The following is a 20,667-nucleotide window of genomic DNA, read 5'->3' as shown; positions in this document are numbered from 1 at the left end:
CTCGTTCGGCCGCGACCGCGGCGGCGGCGTCTTCACCTTCTCTGGCGTGACAGCGTCCTTCCACGCTCACGCCCGGAGGTGGCACGGGCCCACAACAGGACAGGGAACTCCCCTGTCGGTTCCCCCACCCCTCCCCATCCCACCCCCGAACACGGTGAACGGCGGGCCGGGCTGGACATTCGGGGCTACGAAAACGAAAGTACGACCGAGACCACAGGCAGCTAGGAAAGCAGGCGAATCGATCGCTCGCTCACGGGGAAACAAAGAGCGTGTCTGACAGATCGGTGACAGGACTAGATGGGCCAGGGGCTTCTGCAACCATTAGGGCATGGTGAGAGGGAGGGACCGAGGGGGACCGAGGGGGACCGAGGGGGACCGAGGGACCGAGGGAGGAAGGGAGGGAAGGAGGCGGCAACGGCAGTTCCCTGCCATCTAAGGTCTCCTTTCACCATGGCCACTGCTTGCTTGCTTGCTTGCTTGCTTGCTTGCTTGCTTGCTTGCTTGCTTGCGGTTCTTTTTCTTCACCCCACTCCCCACGCCCTCAGCCCACACTTCTCAGACTAAATACCGAGTCAGAGAAAATTAAAACAGACGTGGAATAGTTTTTTTTAAAACAAAAAAAAAAAAAACAATAATAATAATGAAATAAAAATAGTGTTTCAAAAATCCCACTCGGATTTCATTTCCGGGAATAATATCGTCATAGTGATGTGTTGTGAACATTTTCACTTAGAACAGAAAAAATAAACAGGTCACTTTAGTCATTTCTTGGAGAGGGTCTGTTTCCCCACCACGATGGTTCGCACTTGCTGAGTTGCTGAAGATGATCTCCCGATCCTCGTGTTTTCAGTTTCTGAGTGCTGCTGACATGACAGACATGGGCCCTCACACTCGAGTTTATGAGACACTACTGAGAGCGTGGAGCCCATAGGACAAGGCTTTGGCTTTCCCTTCCCCTCCCACATAAGCCAGATAAATAAATAAATAAATAAATAAATAAATAAATAAATAAATAAATGCCCAGCAGCAGAAGCATGAAAGCAGCTTCCCAGACCCTTTAGAGCTCCTGAGTTACAGTCATGGCAGAGGATATGACTAGGCCAGGGCTCCCTTCACAACCACCATCCAGGCCTGCCTGCCTGCCTGCCTGCCTGCCTTTTTGAAATGCCAGTTTACTAAAATTTTAGTTATTGTTAATTGCGTTGGGAGGCTAGAAATTTTTGGGTTTTCGTGAGTGGGCAGACATATGAAAGAAAGGAAGAAAGGAAGGAAGGAAGGAAGGAAGGAAGGAAGGAAGGAAGGAAGGGAGAGAAGGATCAGAGCAGTGAATATACAGGTGCACAGTCCTGTTGACTGCAGATAGAAAAATAAGAGGAAGAAAAAAAAAAAATAGAAAGTCACCAAAAGGACAGCCTGGTCTATAAAAATGAGTTCAGGGACAGCCAGGGCTGGCTATTCCATGAAATTAGCTGAGTTCAAATCAGCAATTTCCCAACTCCAACAAGAATGTTGACAGGAAAGGCAACAGCTGTACACGTCAAGGAAGGCCAGTGGAGCTGTAGGCACACCCTTCACACCCTTTGAAACTTCTCTGTTGCAAAGTCACAGAGTTAGGAAAGGAAAATAACGCGTCACTGAAGTCATTCCTAGGCTAGGGCTCCCTTCACAACCATTTGAAAGGATCACAGCACTGAATATACAGACGCACGGTAATTACACCAACGTTGACTGGAAAGACACCTAAACTAACAGAGACACACACATACACAATCCATAGCATTTGCTGCCTAGCAGATCAAATGAATTCCAGTGTCAGTAGGCACACCCTTCACACCCCTTGAAACTTCTCTGTTGCAAGGTCACAGAGTTAGGAAAGGATCTTGATCTTGAACTTTCCTTAATAGTAAGTCTGTGTGTGTATCACACTCAAGCCAAGTGCCCCTCAGAGCTCATGGAAGACAAAACAGAGCTCTAGAATAAGAGAGACGGGGGGGGGGGGGGGGAGATTCACTCAAGAAAATGAAAGCAAAACCCTACACAAACCCTGGCACACAGTAAAATCAGTCCTATGAGGAAATTTGTAGCTCTGATTGCCTACTTTTTAAAAAGACTTCTAACCAGGTAATGGTGGGACACGCCTTTAATTCCAGCACTCGTTCTGGTCTCCAAGAGCTAGTTCCAGGACTGACTCAATTAGAGAGAACTAGAGAGAAACCCTGTCACAAAACAAACAAAAAAGGAATGAATACTTTATGGAAGAATAGATGGACAGATAGACAGACAGACAGACAGACAGACCCACACCCCATCTTCTGTCTTCTGAAGGTACCAGGCTCTCTCACAGGGGTCAGGCAGAAACGCAGGCAGTGTATGTGTGTGATATCAAGCAAGCCTATACGTGATATATAGGGTATGATAGGATAATGTCACTATTAAATTGGGGTAGGTCTCAGGAGCACAAGAACCCAAATCTCTGCTGTACTCCCTGTCACCAGAAGAGGTCACTAGATCCCCACCATGTGGTTTCTGGACATTCCAGAAATTCCATCTCTCCAGTTCTCATTCTTTCATTGTTCCTCCTGCATGCCTGCATCTAGTGAGAGAGTGGGCACCGTTCCTCCCTGCTTCTATGTATCTGTGTCTGTCACGTCCCGGATAGCCAGAGTGCCCGCCACCTACGCCTGAGATAGATGTGGCCGGCAGCCCTGGGGCTGCGGGAAAGGGAGAGAGTGGGTTCCCTGGAGAGCCTTGGGCAGAGGCTCTGTGGATTCCCCTGCAGGAGGCCGCACCGCCTCTGAGGAGCCCATGGGGGAGGGGAAAAGGGAAGGTCAACCATACAGTCCTGCCTGGCTTTTGCTTTGCTTTGCTTTGTTTTTGTTTTGGTTTGTTTCCAGGTACAGCTGTGACCAGGTCTGGATCCAGGACAGACTCCAAAGCTAGAGAGAAATCCTGTCTCAGAAAACAAACAAAAAAATAAATAAATAAATAAATAAATAAATAAATAAATAAATAGATGGATAGATAGCTAGATAGCCAGACAGAGAGATGATAAAAACACCTCCAAGATCAGGGAGACCAAGGCAGGCAGATCACTGTGAGTTTAAGGCTCCCTTGTTCTGCAGATTGAGATTCAAGGCCAGGCAAAGTGACACAGAGAAACCCTGTTTTCAAAAAAAAGGTGGGGCCTGGAGAGATGGCTCTGTGGTTAAGAGTTCTGACTGCTCTTCCAGAGGACCCAGGTTCAATTCCTTACCACCCACATGGCAGTCAACAGCTGTCGGTAACTCCAAGATCGGACACCCTCAGATAGACATACATGCAGGCAAAACACCAATGCCAATAAAATGAAAATAAATAAATTATTAGGAAAATAAATATATAGAAAAGGTGTTTAGTGCATGCCTTTAATCTCAGCACTAGGAGGCAGAGGCAGATGACTCTCCGTGAGTCTGAGGCCAGTCTTGTCTACAAAGTGAGTCCCAGGGCATACAAGGGTACACAACGAAACCTTATGTTGAACAACCACAAATAAGCAAACAAATAGAGAGATAATAACAATAAAAATATTTGAGAGTTCAAATAATTGACTTCATCCACAATAAAAGAATATAAAAATAAAAATATCAAATGCACTTGAACACATTGGCACAGGAGAACGCTTGCTAAATAGAACCCCAGTAGCACAGACACTGAGAGAAAAAGAAAAAAAAGAAAAAAAAAAGAAAAAAAAACAACAAAAAAAAAGAACAAAGAAAAAAACTAAAGAGAGAAAAAAAAGAAGAAAAAAGAAAAAAAGAAAAAAAAAGAAAGAAAAAAAAGAAAAAAAAACAGACACTGAGAGAAACAATTAATAAGTGAGACCTCCTGAAACTGAAAAGCTTCTGTAAAGCAAAGAACATGGCCAACAAGACAAAACGACGGCCTTACAGAATGGGAAAAGATCTTCACTAATCTCCAAAATACACAAAGAAGTCGAGAAATTGGTCATCCAAAGAACAAATAATCCAATTTTAAAAAATGGAGTACAGACCTAAACAGAGAACTCTCAACAGAGGGATCTAAAATGGTTGAAAGACACTTAAATGTTGGGTCGAGGGGGGGGGGGTCATGCAAAGATGAGAACACCACCAAGTCTAATAAACCAAAAACAAACTTAAAAATACAAACACACCGCGAGTCACAGAAGCTTATCAGCTAGCTGAGACCACAGGCAGAGTTTGGGCTTCTGACACTGTGGCAAAAGGCCGGTTTCTGAAACCCATTTTTATAGTAGGGGCATCGCAGGGCAGTGGTGGCGCAAGCCTTTAATCCCAGCACTCGGGAAGCAGAGGCAGGCGGATCTCTGTGAGTTCGAGACCAGCCTGGTCTACAGAGCTAGTTCCAGGACAGGCTCCAAAGCCACAGAGAAACCCTGTCTCGAAAAACCAAAAAAAAAAAAAAAAAAAAAAAAAAAAAAAAAAAAATATGTTTCTCTGGATGTGCCTCTGTGTGTGTGTGTGTGTGTGTGTGTGTGTGTGTGTGTGTGTGTGTGTGTGTGTGTGTTGTGTGTGTGTGTGTTTATGGGGTGGCTTTTGAACTAACCAAGATGACTGGTTCCATATCTGGCAGAGAGGCAGGTGGATCTCTGGGAGTTTGAGGCCAGCCAGCCTGGTTGACAAGAGCTAGTTCCAAAGACAGGCTCCAAAGCAACAGAGAAACCCTTCCTTGAAAATCAAAACAAGAACACAAACCAAAAATAAAATAAAACATAAATTAAATGAGTGTGTGAGAGAGAGAGAGAGAAGAAATGTTGATTTGTTGATTTACAGACAAGAAATAAGAAAATACAAAACCATAATGTTACCAAGATGACAGCCTGGTTTATATAGTGAGTTAAAGGTATTATACAGAGAAACCCTGCACCAAAAATAATAATAATAAAAGAAGAAAACAGAAAAAAAACAAGTAAGGAAAAAGAAAGGAAGGAAGGAAGGAAGGAAGGAAGGAAGGAAGGAAGGAAGGAAGGAAGGAAGGAAAAAAAAGGTGTTTTCCTTTTTTTCTTTGTTTATCTCAGGTTATTTTATTTTAATTTATTTTTTTAATTGCAGCAGCGGCAGTATATTTTGGGCAGCACATTTCTTTATTCTCAGTTCTCAGCCCTCAGAAATCAGGAGAGGCAGAAACAGGCAAATCGCTGTGAGTTTGAGGCCACCTCGTTCTGCAGTGTGAGTTTTAGGACAGGCAAAGCGACAGACACAGAGAAACCCTGACTTAGGGGGGGAAAGTGTGTTTAGTACAGGCCTTTAATTCCGGCACTAGGAAGCAGAGGTAGAGGCAGGGGCAGCTAGATCTCTGTGAGTCTGAGGCCAGCCTTGTCTACAAAGTGAGTTCCAGGGACACAGGGAACCTCTATGTAAAAAAAAACACAAATAAACTAATAATAATAATCATCATCATCATCATCTAAGAGCTCAATTAATTGACTTCACCCAAAATTCAAAAATAAAAAAAGAGTGTGTCTGACTGATCAGTGAAAGGACTATGTGGGCCAAGGGGCTGCCACAATTATGGCTTGGTGAGAGGGAGGAACTGAGGGAGAGAGGGAGGGAGGGAGGGAGGGAGGGAGGGAGGGAGGGAAGGAAGGAGGGAGGGAGGGAGGCCTGCTTTCTTAGGGTTCTTTTTCAGTAGTTGTGTTTGTACAACCCCACACCCCACTTCTCATACTAAATACCGAGTCTGAGAAAATTAAAACAGCTGTGGAAAATTCCCACTTGGATGTCTGTTCCTGCCCTGTAAAACAAGAACCACAACAAAAATATCCATATCTAAGCAGGCCAATTAAGTTGTAGCCTCACCCTTTAAAGGTTCTAGCTGTTGGGAAGGGCTGGTGACCTTGAACTTTACTAGTCTCTGAAATCTGCCTTCTCACTTTTACCAGGTGCCCTCAGGGGCCAGGAGTGGAGGCCAGGGCCCCTGCTACAGGAGATTTCCTAGATCACCTACAGGCGCTTAGGATTCCTGGGCCTGCTTAGAGAAAGACACACGACACGTGAGACGCAGAGAAAAAAATTTTCTGAGACAAGGATTCTCTTAGCTTTGGCACCTGTCCTGGAACTGTAGATGACCAGGCTGGCCTCAAACTCACAGAGATCTGCCTGCCTCTGTCTGCCACAGAGAAAATTACAACAGCCATGGAATAATATGAAAAATTCTGATTTACGCCAGGCAGTGGTGGCGCACGCCTTTAATCCCAGCACTTGGGAGGCAGAGGCAGGCGGATCTCTGTGATTTCGAGACCAGCCTGGTCTACAAGAGCTAGTTCCAGGACAGGCTCCAAAACCACAGAGAAACCCTGTCTCGAAAAACCAAAAAAATAAAAATGAAAATAATAAGAATAAAATAAAATGTTAAAAAAAAAAGAAAAATTCTGACTTTGATATCATTTCCAGGAATACTGATGCAGTGAATTATTTGGAACATTTTCACTTCCGACAGAAAAAAATAAAAATGTCATTTTATTGATTTCTTTTAGAGGGTCTCTTTCCCACCAGGATGGTTTGCACTTGCTGGGTTGTTGAAGATGATCTCCTGATCCTTGTATTCCCAGTTCCTGAGTGCTGCCGGCAGGACAGACATGGGCTCACTATACACTTGAGTTTTTGACGCAGTACTGAGAACCTGGAGCCCAAAGGACAAGGCTTCAGCTTCCCCTGCCCCTCTGACATAGGCCAGATACATAAATGATTACCCAGATTTTATTTAAATCTCTCAGTGTGGCTTGTGTATGTGGGGGAGACAGGGAAGGTATCACATTTCAAAACATTTTCATAACTGCACTTAGCACTGTATTCTTTTCCATTTATTTTACTTTTATTTGAGAGTGTTTCCAATTGTGTGGGACTTAGTTAAATTTCAATTTCTTAAGGAATTTTTTTATGATTTTCTTAACTTTATTTTATGTGCAATGGTCTGAAGATGTCAGATCACCCAGAAACTGAATTTACAATCACTATGAGCTGCCATGCAGGTGCTGGGAATTGAACCCAATTTCTCTGGAAGAGCCGCGAAACTAGCTCTCCAGGCTCTTCTTAATTTAAAAGTTTATTTATGTGTCTCTGGGTGTGCCTGTGCCTGTGTTTGGTTTGTGTGTGTGTTGGGGGGGGGTTGTGTGTGGGGGGGTGGCTTTTGACCTCACCAGACAAAGGCATTCAAGAGCACTGGCTCCATATTTAGCAGAAACAGGATCATTGGGAGTTTTAGGACAGCCTGGTCTACAAGAAAGGAGCTAGTTTTAACAACAGTCTCCAAAGCAGCAGAGAAACCCTGTCTCATAAAGCAAAACACAAAACCAAACATATTTGAGAGAGAGAGAGAGAGAGAGAGAGAGAGAGAGAGAGAGAGAGAGAACAGCTAGGGCTGTTACACGGAGAAACCGTGCCTCAAGAACTAACTAATAAAAGAAGGGGGAAAAAAGCAAGAGAGCAAGAAAGCAAAAAAATCAAGCAAGCAAGCAAGAAGGAAAGCTAGAGAGAAACCCTGTCTCAGAAAACAAAAAAAAAATAAATAAATAAATAAACTAATAAATGAAATGAATGGATAGATGATAGATAGATAGATAGATAGATAGATAGATAGATAGATAGATAGATAGATAGATAGATAGATGATAAAACACCTCCAAGATCAGGGAGACCAAAGCAGGCAGATCACTGTGAGTTTAAGGCTACTTTGTTCTGCAGATTGAGATTCAGGACAGGCAAAGTGACACAGAAAAACCCTGTTTTCAAAAAAAAATGTGTTTAGTGTACGCCTTTAATGCCATCACTAGAAGGCAGAGGCAGGCGGATCTCTGTGAGTCTGAGGCCAGTCTTGTTTACAAAGTGAGTCCCAGGGCATACAAGGATACACAAGGAAACCCCGTGTTGCAAAACCACAAATAAACAAACAGATAATAACAATAAAAATATTTGAGAGTTCAAATAATTGACCTCATCCACAATAAAAAAAAAATATAAAAATAAAAATATCAAAAGCATTTGAACGGGGGCTGGAGAGATGGCTCAGCGGTTAAGAGCATTGCCTGCTCTTCCAAAGGTCCTGAGTTCAATTCCCAGCAACCACATGGTGGCTCACAACCATCTGTAATAGGGTCTGGTGCTCTCTTCTGGCCTTCAGACATACACACAGAAAGAATATTGTATACATAATAAATAAATATTTATTTTTTTAAAAAAAGCATTTGAACGCATCGGCACAGGAGACCACTTCCTAAATCTAACTCCAGTAGCACAGACTCTGAGAGAAACAAAATGAATCAATGGGACCTCCTGAAACTGAAAAGCTTCTTCTGTAAAGCAAAGGACATGGCCAACAAGACAAAACGACGGCCTTACAGAATGGGCAAAGATCTTCACTAACCCCACATCAGACAGAGGTCTGAGCTCCAAAATATACAAAGAACTCAAGACATTGGTCATTTCAAGAACAAATAATCCAGTTCACAACATGGAGGTACAGACCTAAACAGAGAACTCTCAACCGAGAAATCTAAAATGGCTGACAGACACTTAAGGAAATGTTCAACACCCTTAGTCATCAGAGATATGTAAATCAAAACAGCTCTGAGATTCCACTTTATACCTGTAAGAATGGCCAAGATCTAAAACACTGATGACAACTTATGCTGGAGAGGATGTGGGGAAAAGGGAACTCTCCTGCATCGCTGGTGGGAATGCAAGCTGGTACAGCCCCCTTTGGATGTCAGTGTGGCGATTTCTCAGAAAATTAGGAAACAACCTTCCTCAAGACCCAGCAATACCACGTTTAGGTATATATGTAAAGGATGCTCAATTGTGCCATGAGGACATGGGCTCAACTATGCTCATAGCAGCATTGTTTGTCATAGCCAGAACCTTGGGAGAGGGTTGAAGGGGAGGCATGGAAAGAGAGGAAAGAAAAACGTAGAGCTTAACAAAAATAAATAAAAGAAACAAAGGCGGGTAGTGGTGGCACATTCCTTTAATCCCAGCACTTGGGAGGCAAAGGCAGGTGGATCTTTGTGAATTTGAGGCCAGCCTGGTCTACAAGGGTTAGTTCCAAAGCTACAGAGAAACCCTGTCATGAAAAACCAAAAATAAATAAATAAGTAGGCATGGATTGTTTAAAAAAAAATCAAACGCAAACCAAGTAGAAATAACTACTTTCAGTATGCCATTCAAGAATTAGGGAACCCTTTATCCCAGCACGTGGGAGACACAGGCAGAAGGACATCTGTGAGTTAAAATCCAGACTCATCTACCAAGTGAGATCACAAGACTCGTGCACTGTCTCATAGGTCCTAAATTCCCATGATCCAGTTTCTAGGACCAAGGAGACAGTTTATAATGTCTCCTTCTTCTTTCCTTCCTTCCTTTTTTTTGGGGGGGGTGGTGTTTGGTTAAACTTTTATATATGTTTTTTTTTTATTTGGGTTGGGGGCCTCTCTATAAAGCCTGGGAATTCACAGAGGTCCACCTGCCTCTGTCTCTTTGATGATAGAATAAAAGATGTGCACCACAATAACCAGGCTCAGTTTCTTGTAAATTTAGTTTAATTTCAAATTTTGTTTGTATCTCTTGGTCTGCACCAAGTGTGTCCCTGTGGGGGTGGGGGGGCAGGGAAGTTGTCCTATTTTAGAACATTTTATTTTACTTTTATTTGAGACAGTCTTTCCGGTTGTGTAGAACTTATTTTAATTTCAAATTTTTAAAGAATTTTTTATGATTTATTTAACTTTATTTTATGTGCAGTCGTGTGAGACTGGATTTACAATCACTTATGAGCTGCTGCCTTGTGGGGGTTACATCTCAGGAGCACAAGAACCCAAATCTCTGCTGTACTCCCTGTCACCAGAAGAGGTCACTAGATCCCCACCATGTGGTTTCTGGACATTCCAGAAATTCCATCTCTCCAGTTCTCATTCTTTCATTGTTCCTCCTGCATGCCTGCATCTAGTGAGAGAGTGGGCACCGTTCCTCCCTGCTTCTGTGTATCTGTGTCTGTCACGTCCCGGATAGCCAGAGTGCCCGCCACCTATGCCTGAGATAGATGTGGCCGGCAGCCCTGGGGCTGGGGGAAAGGGAGAGAGTGGGTTCCCTGGGGAGCCTTGGGCAGAGGCTCTGTGGATTCCCCTGCAGGAGGCCGCACCGCCTCTGAGGAGCCCATGGGGGAGGGGAAAAGGGAAGGTCAACCATACAGTCCTGCCTGGCTTTTGCTTTGCTTTGCTTTGTTTTTGTTTTTGTTTGTTTGTTTTATTTTATTTTCCGGTACAGCTGTGACCAGGTCTGGATCCAGGACAGACTCCAAAGCTAGAGAGAAATCCTGTCTCAGAAAACAACAACAACAACCAAAAAATAAATAAATACATAAACTAATAAATGAATGGATAGATAGCTAGATAGCCAGACAGACAGACAGAGAGAGAGAGAGAGAGAGAGAGAGAGAGAGAGAGAGAGAGAGAGATGATAAAAAGGCAGGCAGATCACTGTGAGTTTAAGGCTCCCTTGTTCTGCAGATTGAGATTCAAGGCCAGGCAAAGTGACACAGAGAAACCCTGTTTTCAAAAAAAAGGTGGGGCCTGGAGAGATGGCTCTGTGGTTAAGAGTGCTGACTGCTCTTCCAGAGGACCCAGGTTCAATTCCTACCACCCACATGGCAGTTAACAGCTGTCGGTAACTCCAAGATCTGACACCCTCAGATAGACATACATGCAGGCAAAACACCAATGCCGATAAAATAAATCATTAGAAAAATAAATATATAAAAAAGGTTGTTTTGCCTTTAATCCCAGCATTAGGAGGCAGAGGCAGATGGCTCTCTGTGAGTCTGAGGCCAGTCTTTCTTGTGTACAAAGTGAGTCCCAGGGCATACAAGGGTACACAACGAAACCCTATGTTGAAAAACCACAAATAAACAAACAAATAAAGAGATAATAACAATAAAAATATTTGAGAGTTCAAATAATTTACTTCATCCACAATAAAAGAATATAAAAATAAAAATATCAAACGCATTTGAACGCATCAGCACAGGAGACCGCTTCCTAAATCTACCTCCAGTAGCAGGGACTCTGAGAGAAACAAAATTAATCAATGGGACCTCGTGAAACTGAAAAGCTTCTTCTGTAAAGCAAAGGACATGGCCAACAAGACAAAACGAAAAAGATCTTCACTAACCCCACATCAGACAGAGGTCTGAGCTCCAAAACATACAAAGAACTCAAGACATTGGTCATCTCAAGAACAAATAATCCAATTCACAAAATGGAGTACAGACTTAAACAGAGAACACTCAACCGAGGAATCTAAAATGGCTGAAAGACACTTAAGGAAATGTTCAACACCCTTAGTCATCAGAGAAACGCAAATCAAAACAAGTTTCTAGAAACAAGGAGACAGTTCATAATGTTTCTTTCTTCTTTTCTTCCTTTTTTTTTTTTTTTTGGTTGAACATATATATATTTATTTATTTAATTTGGGATGGGGGCCTTTCTACAAAGCCTGGGAATTCACAGAGGTACACCTGTCTCTGTCTCTTGGATGATAGAATAAAAGATGTGTACCACAGTGACAACCCAACTAAGTTTTTGGTATCTCATTCTGTTAGTTTCATGTACATTTAGTTTAATTTCAAATTTTGTTTGTATCTCTTGGTCTGTCTGCACCAAGTGTGACCTTGTGGGGAGGGCAGGGAAGGTGTCCTATTTCAGAACATTTTATTTAACTTTTATTTGAGTCTTTCCAGTTGTGTAGAACTTAGTTTCATTTCAAATTTTTAAAGACCAGGAAGGATGAAAGCATTCAAAAGGACTGGTTCCATATCTGGCAGAGAGGCAGGTGGATCTCTGGGAGTTTGAGGCCAGTCTGGTCGACGAGAGCTAGTTTCAAAGACAGGCTCCAAAGCAACAGAGAAAACCCTGCCTTGAAAATCAAAACAAAAACACAAACAAAAATAAAAAACATAAATTAAATCTGTGTGTGTGTGTGTGTGTGTGTGTGTGTGTGTGTGTGTGTGTGTGTGAGAGAGAGAGAGAGAGAGAGAGAGAGAGAGAGAGAGAGAGAGAGAGAGAAGAAATGATCAAACAGGAAATAAGAAACAAAACCATAATGTCACCAAGATGACAGCCTGGTTTATATAGTGAGTTAAAGGTATTATACAGATAAACCCTGTACCAAAAAAATAATAAAAGAAGAAAACAAAAAAAAAAAAAAAAAACAAGGAAGGAAGGAAGAAAAGAAGGAAGAAAAACTGGTGTTGTCCTTTTTTTCTTTGTTTATCTCAGGTTATTTTATTTTAATTTATTTTTTTTTTAATTGCAGCAGCAGCAGCAGCAGCAGCAGCAGTATATTTTGGGCAGCACATTTCTTTATTCTCAGTTCTCAGCCCTCAGAGATCAGGAGAGGCAGAGGCAGGCAGATCGCTGTGAGTTTGAGGCTACCTTGTTCTGCAGGCAAAGAGACGACAGACACAGAGAAACTAAACATGTGTTTAGTACAGGCCTTTTATTCCGGCACTAGCAGGCAGAGGTAGAGGCAGGGGCAGCTAGATCTCTGTGAGTCTGAGGCCAGCCTTGTCTACAAAGTGAGTTCCAGGGCAAACAAGCATACACAGGGAATCCCTATGTAGAAAAACCACAAATAAATTAATAATAATAATAATAATAATAATAATAATAATAATAATAATAATCTAAGAGCTCAATGAATTGACTTCACCCATAATTCAAAAATTAAAAAATAAAGCAAAGAGTGTGTCTGACCGATCAGTGAAAGGACTATGTGGGCCAAGGGGCTGCCACAATTATGGATTGGTGAGAGTGAGGAAAGGAGGGAGGCAGCAAGGGCAGTTCCCAGTCACCTAAATGCCTTTCAAAGACATTTCACCATGGCAACCACTCACTTGCTTTCTTGGGGTTTCTTTTCTTCAGTAGTTGTGTTTGTACAACCTACCCCACTTCTCATACTAAATACAGAGTCTGAGAAAATTAAAGCAGCTGTGGAAAAATTTCCACTTGGATATCTTTTCCTGCCCAGTAAAACAAAAACGACTCTAACAAAAATATGCATATCTAAAAAAACCAAAAAAAATTTTAAAAATGCATATCTAAGCAGACCAATCAAGTTGTAGCCTCACCCATTATATTATATTATATTATATTATATTATATTATATTATATTATATTATATTATTTATTGGTTTTTTGAGACAAGGTTTCTCTGTAGCTTTGGTGCCTGTCCTGGAACTCCCAGAGATCTGCCTGCCTCTGCCTCCGAGTGCTGGGAGTAAAGGCGTGCGCCACCACTGCCCTCCTTCGACTCACCCTTTAATGGTTCAGCAAGGAGTTCTAGCTGTTAGGAAGGGCTGGTGACCTTGAACTTTACTAGTCTCTGAAATCTGCCTTCTCACTTTTACCGGGTGCCCTCAGCGGCAGGAGTGGAGGCCAGGGCCTGTAGCTTTGGCTTGTACATTTACTTCAATTTTAATTTTTTTGTTTTGTTTTTCGAGACAGGGTTTCCCTGGGAAACAGTCCTAGCTGATCTGGAACTAGCTCTTGTAGACCAGGCTGGCTTCCAACTCCCAAGAAATTCACCTGCCTCTGCCCCATGTGTGCTGGGAATAAAGGCATGTGCCACCACCACTGCCCAGCCAATTTCAAATTTTATTTAAACCTCTCTCGGTGTGCCTGTGTATGTGGGGGAGACAGGGAAGGTGTCATATTTCCAAACATTTTCATAACTGCACTTAGCACTGCACTCTTTTACATTTTATTTTACTTTTATTTGAGACAGTGTTTCCAGTTGTGTAGTTTAATTTCAATTTCTTAAAGAATTTTTTTTTTATGATTTATTTAACCATGCAGGTGCTGGGAATTGACCCCAATTTCTCAGGAAGAGCCGCCAAACTAGCTCTCCAGGCTCTTAATTGAAAAGTTTATTTATGTGTCTCTGGGTGTGCCTGTGCCTGTGTTTGTGTTTGGTGTGTGTGGGGGGGGGTATATTTTGACCTCACCAGATGAAGGCATTCAAGAGCACTGGCTCCATATCTGGCAGAGGCAGGATCTCTGGAAGTTTTAGGCCAGCCTGGTCTACAAGAAAGGAGCTAGTTCCAAGAACAGTCTCCAAAGCAGCAGAGAAACCCTGTCTCATAAAGCAAAACACAAAACCAAACAAAAAATAAATAAATTGAGAGAGAGAGAAAGCGAGAGAGAGAGATAGATAGAGAGAGAGACAGAGACAGAGAGACGAGAGAGAGAGAGAGAGAGAGAGAGAGAGAGAGAGAGAGAGAGAGAGAGAAATGTGGATTTACAGATAGGAAATAAGAATAAAAAGAGAACGTTACCAACAAGACAGCCTGGTCTATAAACTGAGTTCCAGGACAGCTAGGGTTGTTACACAGAGAAACCGTGCCTCAAAAAATAATAAAAGAAGAGAAAAAAAAAAGCAAGCAAGAAAATGCAGGGTTTTTTTTCTTTTTCTTTTTCTTTTTTTTTTTTTTTTTTTTTTTGTCTTTGTTAATGCCAGGCCATTCATTTTAATTTTACTTTTTCTTTTAAGATTATATTTTCAGGGGCTGTAGAGATGGCTCAGAGGTTAAGAGCACTGACTGTTCTTCCAAAGGTCCTGAGTTCAATTCCTAGCAACGATATGGTGGCTCACAACCATCTGTAATGGGGTCTTCTGGCCTGCAGTCATGCATGGAAGGAATGCTGTATACATAATAAATAAATAAATAATTTTTTCAAAAAAAAGATTGTAATTGCAACAGAAGTGTTCAGAAAGAAGAAGTCCTGGGCCATGTAGTGAGACAGATTGTCTGGAGCATAAATAAAAAGCCAATTCCTGTCTCAAAAAAGAAAAAAAATCAAGTTAAAATGTGAAATAAAAAAATAAATAAGGGTTTGTTTTTTTTTTTTTTGCAATGAGTGAATTCAAGCGTAAAAGATGAAAATCTTACAGCTGACACCATCCAGTCTCAAGTTAGAAAAACTTGAAACGATGCAACAGGAGACGGACAGTTGCCCAATGAACTCTTGCTATTCTCCTGGGGAAGTTTTGTTCCTGATGGTTTTTGGAACAACTAAAATCCCTCTTATCTTTTTGTTTTGTTTTGTTTTGTTTTCCATGCCCCCTTAGAGGACACCTGGATGTTTGAAAGGATTTGGTTTTATTTCATTTAAGTAGAAGGTTCCTCAGACATAACTCTGAAAACACTAATACGTAATAGCCAGTTTCTACACAGTTCAGTTCAGATTTTTACCAAAACCTCCTGTCTGGCATGTCTCTGTCTTTGTTGAGTTCCTGTACTTACAGAAGCCAAGAGATAGCTGGCAGCTATCCATAACTCTAATTTCATTCAGCAGAATTCTCCCCTCCCCCCCCCCGGCCGATCTTGTTTCTCTGTTCTGTCCTCAAATGTGTGGGTGACTCTGAGTGGGCACCGACTTGCCACACACATCCTTCTTTTCCTGATCTAATCATGCCACTCCCCAAAAGAAAAAGGGAGGAGAAATCACTGAATGATGAGAACATTACTTGAATCAGAAAATGGGTAGGCACCCTTATGCTTAAATGTGTATTATCTACAAAGTTCTAAAACTTGGAAGTGAGTCTTAGGAGGAATGTCATTACACAGCTTCTTTCCAGATGTCTTCAAGTAAGTTGGTCCTAAACAGCCTATTCATAAGATGGGACCTCAGAGCTTCAGTACAGAACAACATGTTTTCTGTTCAATTGAATCTTAAAGTGGTGTGATAAGGATTTTGTATTCCCATTCTGTCAAGGATTATTCTCAGTGGTCTATATATTTCAAGGAAGAATGGTTTTTAAGAAGTATTTAGTGATTATATTTCTTTTCACTTAGGGATAAAGAAATGGAGAAGTTCTTTGAAGCAGTAAGTCACAAAAACACCAGGCCATTAAACTTCAGCTACAGGGAAACCCTGTCTCGTGGAAAAACAAAACAACAACAACAAAAAAAAAAATCCTGAAGCCAGTGATCATTGCAAACATCTGTATGTTCAGATACTGAGCCTGAGCGAGTTAGAGTGTCACAGATTTGCTGCAATTCATTGCAAATTTCATGTGGATCACAAATCCTGCTCAAGTTACAGCTGTTAGTGTCAGTGTGAACCTTGACACCATCTCTACTGGATTTCTGTCAGCTGTGCTCCGGTCTGCTAGAAAAGCAGAAGAACTAAGGTACCGTAATTAACCTCTTCTGTGCCCCACCTGCAAGAACACTCTGTAAGCTACAGTTCTGAAAACAGCCTGGTCCTGGCATAAGAACAGACAGGAGGACCAATGGAACCGAATAGAAGACCCGGATATCGATCCACACATCTTCGAACACCTGATCTTTGATAAAGAAGCCAAAAATACCAGCCTGGTCTACCGAGCTAGCTCCAGGACAGGCTCCAAAGCCGCAGAGAAACCCTGTCTCAAAAAAAACCAAAAAAAAAAAAAAAAAAAACCCCGAAAAAAAAAAAAACCAAAGAAGCCAAAAATATCCAATAGAAAAAAAAAAAAGAAAGCATGTGAGTTCAAGACCAGCCTGGTCTACAAGAGCTAGTTCCAGGACAGGCTCCAAAAAAAAAAAAAAAAAAACTACAGAACAACCCTGTCTCGAAAAAAAAAAAAAAAGAAAGAAAGAAAGAAAGAAAGAAAGAAAGAAAGAAAGAAGAAAAAGAAAACAGTGCTGTCCTCGAAAATGCCCTCTCCTGTTGAACACGGCCCCTCACACAGCTCTGATGATGCAGGAGGATGCCGAGGGCCCAGTTGGTGCCTGTATCTGTGCCTTGGCAGCAGCTATTCATGTCTTGCCACTCAGAGTCAAATTCCCTTAAGTTTAGCCTTCCCTAAGTGCTTGTTCACTTCAGAAGACTCAACCCTCATCTTCCGTGTCCTCCTGGCCTAATTTCTCACATTACTGATTTACTGAGTATGAATCAGTAATATGAGATGTTCAGGAGAGGGAGGAAGGGTCATTCATGAAAAAAGTGAGTGTTCAACTAACTAACTCCCCATGGGTTCAGGAAGTAGTGAGAAGATATTAATGAAGCAGAGAGAAATTTCTGGTTTTGGAAGGAGGAAATCCTGAATGGCTCCCTCTGTGTCGCAGGAGAGACTCCTGGAAAGGAAACCTCAGGTTCCGGTTGGTCGGTCAGTTCGGGGAGAAATATTAGCAAGGAGGTAAAGGCCGTGCCTCATGACATCAGCAGTCCCTTCTCTGGAAATTCTACGGTATCTCAGAGAGCTCTCGGAATTTTGTGATGTCACTCGTGTCCTAGAAACGCCAACTGCCCTCAAGACACACTCTCTCGGTGCCTATAAGACTCGGTTCTAGACATGTTGTCTAGAGAATGGAGATCGTTCGTGGAGAGGCCAGAGGGAGGAAGAAGAAAGCTGGCCTCAGATCTCACAGGAAAACATGGAGAAATAATTAGTGGTCCTGGGGAAGACGAAGTGAGTTCACCACTAGCAGGGACTAGAGAGATTTCTGGATGTGATGGCTTTGAGACTTCCAGGGCTAGGGCTCAGGAACTGGGAGGTTTCTGGGATGAAACAGGTCTGTCTGTCTTGTTTCTCTGAGTTCCTAAAAGGCCAACCCACATCAAAGATTCACGATAGTTGATTTGACAAAGTCGGGAATTGACAAGGAGTGCGGAAGGAGTCAGTGAGATTTCAATACCAGCACTGACTGCACATCATCCCCCCCCCCCCCCGTCCTTTTCGTTGTGTAGCAATAATAATAGAGAAAGGGGAGTAGCGCTCTGCCAAAGCCCGTATTTTACCATGCCTTATATCACAGCCATTAGCAGGGTTGAGGCATCAAGTGCTGCAGTCAGTCCGACTCCTGTGACCCCCCTAAGGTTTCTGGCTTCCCAGTTTTGAGTGACACCATGGTCTCCAGTTCAGCTTGAGAGCTCTTTAAGAGCCAATGGAGGAGAGAGTGGAAAGAGACTGCCATTTTTTTCTTTTTCCTTTTCTTTCTTTCTTTTGCTGTTTTGCTTTGTTTTTCAAGAAAGGGTTTCTTTGTGTATCTTGGGCTGTCCTAAAACTCACTCTGTAAATCAGGCCATCTTTGAATTCACAGAGATCTGTGTGTGTGCTGTGATTAAAGCCCGGCTGAGACTGCAATTTCTTGTTAGCTCTGGGTGTCCTGAGCTGTTAGTAAGTGACAATGGCTCTGTGTTGTGAATCTCTGTGAATCCAGACTATGTTATGTCCTTCAATGACATGAGTCTGAAGCATCAAGCACCCACCCACCCACCCACCCCTATACTCCCTGAGGTCTCTGAAGTCACACACAGCGCAGCCTCTATAGGTCTGAATAAGGCTTAGAAAGCTTTTCCCTGGTTCACCTTGTGCAGAGGAAACCAGGTAAGTTCTGAGAGACATGCACCACCTTCCTACAGAAAGAAGGGAGGACTGATTAACTAATACCCACAGAGGGGGAAACTCAAATCTGGTATTTCAGACAGAACCTGCTTGGACAAAGTCTCATCTGTCAGTCACTTCCTGAGGGAAGGAGGGAGGGAGGGAGGGAGAAAGGAAGGACCACAATTATCTCTCCTCTGTGTCCTTTTTACGCTCTTTTCATGCTCTGATGAATATTGTGATTCAAGTTGGCCATGTCCCCTTTTCCACAGCATGTGCACTGTGGCTCTAGATCAAGGAATCAGTTTGTTTGTTTGTGTGTTTTGCTCTATCTAGGAGAAGCACCATAGCAGTTGCATACTGACTGAGAAATTTGATTTTTAGGAAATGATTTTTCATATCTGTGAGTGGTCTCTCCATAGATAGCCACTCACTCATCTTTCTTTAAACTTGAGTATAGGAATGAATGATCCCTCCCTCCCTCCCTCTCTCCCTCTTCATGGGAATGAGTGTCTGCTCTTGCATTGAGGGCTCCCCAGTTCTCAGCATCTCCAGCCCAACCTGTCACAAGCTGATCACACATTTGCAAACTTGGGATATATTCTGCTGAAGTTTTGGGATAATGAATTTCATCAACTATGGGACTAACTTTGTTCTGACAGGACACTCACTCACAATCTCTCCTCATCACACCCACATAGTGTAACAACTTTGTGTTTCCTCCACAATGGGCTCATTTCTGTCAGGGAACTGAAAGCCGTCCAGCCAGCCAACACTATTTTTCCTTGTTTCTCATTTTTTTCTTATATTCTGTCTCTCCCCCCCCCCCCCCGCCTGGAAAACTTTCAGAGTTCACTCTGCCCCCCGAGTAAAGGTGTTATGCTTCCTTTTATTGTATATTTAGTGTTTGTGTGTGTGTGTGTGTGTGTGTGTGTGTGTGTGTGTGAGAGAGAGAGAGAGAGAGAGAGAGAGAGAGAGAGAGAGATTCATTATGAAATCAAAAGTCAGTCAACAACAGCAAACTTTGTATTTATTTGTTCATCCATCCACGTATTTGCTTACTTACTTACTCACTTACTCACTCACTCACTCATTTATTTATTTATTTATTTATTTATTTATTTGCTTGCAGTGGAAGACTTAATTCAGTAAGAATGATCAGAAGGGTAGGTAGGGTATCCTTGGGAAAAGAGTAAGATATCACGATGACTTTCCCTTCCAAGAGGGAGCTTTCTAGTAAGACGTGAAACCACAGTTTCAAGGGCCCGCCCGCTTTCCACAAGTCCTTTTCCAAGGTCAGGCATTTCTTAGGTAAGCAAGGGTCTCCATTCATTCCCTTTGAGGAACTCTCAGGCCCTGCCCTGACATTAACGTCTGACTCGTGCCTATTGTCAAGGCCAATGGGACACTCCTCAGCCCCTCCCTGACCTGAGGTGACCTGAGAAGCCACACCCCACCCCAGTTCACAGGCCTCTCTTTATCTATCTATCTATCTATCTATCTATCTATCTATCTATCTAACTAAGTAACTGTACAGCATAAAATGTGGAATCTCTTCTCAATGAAATGCTGTTGGCAGCCATTCGATGAATTTATTCTCATCTCAGATCCTGTCCAGCAGGGATGTCTTCTTTCCGTGTTTCTTCTTCTTTTGTATGTTGCAGTCAGTTCAGATGTGCTGGTATATGGTGAGAAAGAGAGAGAGAGAGAGAAATGGAATTGCTTTTTATTTATTTGAAGAGTTTTAATGATTTAATATTCAGCTATTTCCAGCCTTATTTACCAGCACATTTATTATTACCAGCGAGCACCTTCCTCTGAAAACATTGGAATCGCCCCCCATCTGTACATGTCATGCACGTGCGTGCATATGTGTGTGTGTGCGCATCCCATCTATCTATCTATCTATCTATCTATCTATCTATCTATCTATCTATCTATCTATCTATCTATCTATGTATCCCTTCATCAAATTCCATTTTAGGAGCTGCTATGCTGACCAGTGACATGGAGGCCACCATTTTCTTAGCCAGTGACAGTCAGGAGACAGAAAGAAGGAAAGAAAGGAAGAAAGAAAGAAAGAAAGAAAGAAAGAAAGAAAGAAAGAATCTACATTCCCAAAGAAAGAAAAAATTTAATTTTAAAAAGTAAAAAAAAAATTAAGTAAGTAAATACATACATAAAAATAGACATAAAGAATGAATAAATGAATAAAACTAAATAATAGTTGAAACATTCAATAAGTAAATGAGTCACGCTAAATCAGCAGATAAA

Source organism: Microtus pennsylvanicus, unplaced genomic scaffold, assembly GCF_037038515.1.
Source record: "Microtus pennsylvanicus isolate mMicPen1 unplaced genomic scaffold, mMicPen1.hap1 Scaffold_64, whole genome shotgun sequence".
Classification (NCBI taxonomy): Eukaryota; Metazoa; Chordata; class Mammalia; order Rodentia; family Cricetidae; genus Microtus; species Microtus pennsylvanicus.
The sequence above is the reverse complement of the archived record's forward strand: the minus strand, read 5'-3'. Positions refer to the sequence as shown.